Here is a 1,903-nt window from a genome sequence, read left to right on the forward strand (position 1 = left end):
ATTTAATTCTCCACAGAGATTACATTTCCTGCCATTTGGACACTCTCCAAAAGTGTCCCCAATTTCTCTGCACTTCCAACATATCACCTTGGTACAAGCCTCAACCAGGTGCCCATGCTCACCACACTTGCGGCAGAGCTTGGGCTGCCCCTGGTACTGGATGTAACCTCGGTTTTCGAGGTGGCCAGAGTGTCACTTTGCATCTCCGCCCACCCGCTGCACTGAGCACTCTTCAGCCCTTTTAAATGGTATAACTTTGCACTCCCGCACGCTCCAGCGAGCACCATTCAAGCAACAACTTTGCACTCCAGCTTCAAACATCGGCACAGTCGCAACAAGTAAGGCAACTCTACTCAGAGAAGTCACTCTGCACAGTAACAAGATTTCTTTTGCACAGACAGAAAGGGCTTCACCCGCAAAGGTAAAGCCTGCCAAAAATAGCAACAACTCATTAGTGCTGCTCTCCACGGAAGTCTTTAGTAAAAGGCGAAAGACTTGTACATTATGAAGAGAAACCAGAGTACGATTATCTGTCACTGCGGGAGCAGGGCATCAGGCTAGTTGGCATAGCCACCTTCCCCATGGTGAGCTTTGCTTGGTTGAGACGCTTGCTCCCCCTCCTTGCTCCTCGGCTGACCAAGTAGGAAAAATCGGGCCCTATTCGATGGCTGCCTTGTCTTTTACTCTGTGCAAAAGACAAGGCAGCCACAAACACCACGGGAACACCGTATTGAGGCTTTGTTCTGACCGCTCATTCAGTGTCGCGTTTCTTTCAAGCAATTCTCCCGGTTAGCCCGCACTCGGCTCGCCCCCAGAGCTGTGTTAAAGTCTACTTCGCATTCACTCTCTTTTCTCAGCAGACTAAAAGAAAGTTTCATCTTGGGCTCCCTGAAACTTCCATCCTGCACCACTGTTTGCTTTTTCACAAGAGCAGAGAAGAGCGCACCGTTCCCAGCGGCACTGCAGTACCGGGTCGATGCTTGGAGTGAACGGAGCAAGCTCCTTTTTCAACTCCTATTGCTAAAAATCAATTTAATATGTAGTCCTCGTACAAAGGCCATATCAGATATTAAACTGATAAGAACAGGTACTACACTTGATCTTAGCCAAAAGGCCGAGAAGCGATATCTGTCCACTGGTTCACGTCCAAGGGCCCTTCCTGGCACAATGCGCACTTGTAGCGGTGTTCTTTTTATGGCCATAGGTGGCCAGAGTGTCACTTTGCACCTCCGCCCACCCGCTGCACTGAGCACTCTTCAGCCCTTTTAAATGGTATAACTTTGCACTCCCGCACGCTCCAGCAAGCACCATCCAAGCAACATCGGCACAGTTGCAACAAGTAAGGCGACTCTACTCAGAGAAGTCACTCTGCACAGTAACAAGATTTCTTTTGCACAGACGGAAAGGGCTTCACCCGCAAAGGTAAAGCCTGCCAAAAATAGAAACAACTCATTAGTGCTGCTTTCCACGGAAGTCTTTAGTAAAAGGCGAAAGACTTGTACGTTATGAAGAGAAACCAGAGTACGATTATCCATCACTGCGGGAGCAGGGCATCAGGCTAGTTGGCATAGCCACCTTCCCCATGGTGAGCTTTGCTTGGTTGAGACGCTTGCTCCCCCCCTTGCTCCTCGGCTGACCAAGTAGGAACAATCGGGCCCTATTCGATGGCTGCCTTGTCTTTTACTCTGTGCAAAAGACAAGGCAGCAACAAAAACACCACGGGAAAACCGTATTGAGGCTTTGTTCTGACCGCTCATTCGGTGTCGCGTTTCTTTCAAGCAATTCTCCCGGTTAGCCCACACTCGGCTCGCTCCTAGAGCCGTGTTAAAGTCTACTTCGCATTCATTCTTGTTTCTCAGCAGACTCTTGGGATTTTATCTATAAAATGAATTCCTTCACTCAA

At 49.1% G+C, this 1,903-nt stretch overlaps 3 non-coding genes across 3 annotated transcripts; all 3 read right to left on the reverse strand.

The window, feature by feature from the left end:
- Positions 1-410: 410 nt before the first annotated feature.
- On the reverse strand, positions 411-524 carry LOC140308324 (U5 spliceosomal RNA). Its single transcript, XR_011916281.1, has one exon. It is a non-coding gene; the product is annotated as a U5 spliceosomal RNA (small nuclear RNA).
- A 411-nt stretch (positions 525-935) lies between these two features.
- On the reverse strand, positions 936-1,126 carry LOC140308105 (U2 spliceosomal RNA). The gene has a single exon (XR_011916081.1). It is a non-coding gene; the product is annotated as a U2 spliceosomal RNA (small nuclear RNA).
- A 285-nt stretch (positions 1,127-1,411) lies between these two features.
- Positions 1,412-1,525, reverse strand: LOC140308217 (U5 spliceosomal RNA). Its single transcript, XR_011916184.1, has one exon. It is a non-coding gene; the product is annotated as a U5 spliceosomal RNA (small nuclear RNA).
- Between the last annotated feature and the right edge of the window lie 378 nt (positions 1,526-1,903).

This window comes from Leuresthes tenuis, unplaced genomic scaffold (genome assembly GCF_036924035.1).
Source record: "Leuresthes tenuis unplaced genomic scaffold, fLeuTen1.0.hap1 SCAF_5, whole genome shotgun sequence".
NCBI lineage: Eukaryota > Metazoa > Chordata > Actinopteri > Atheriniformes > Atherinopsidae > Leuresthes > Leuresthes tenuis.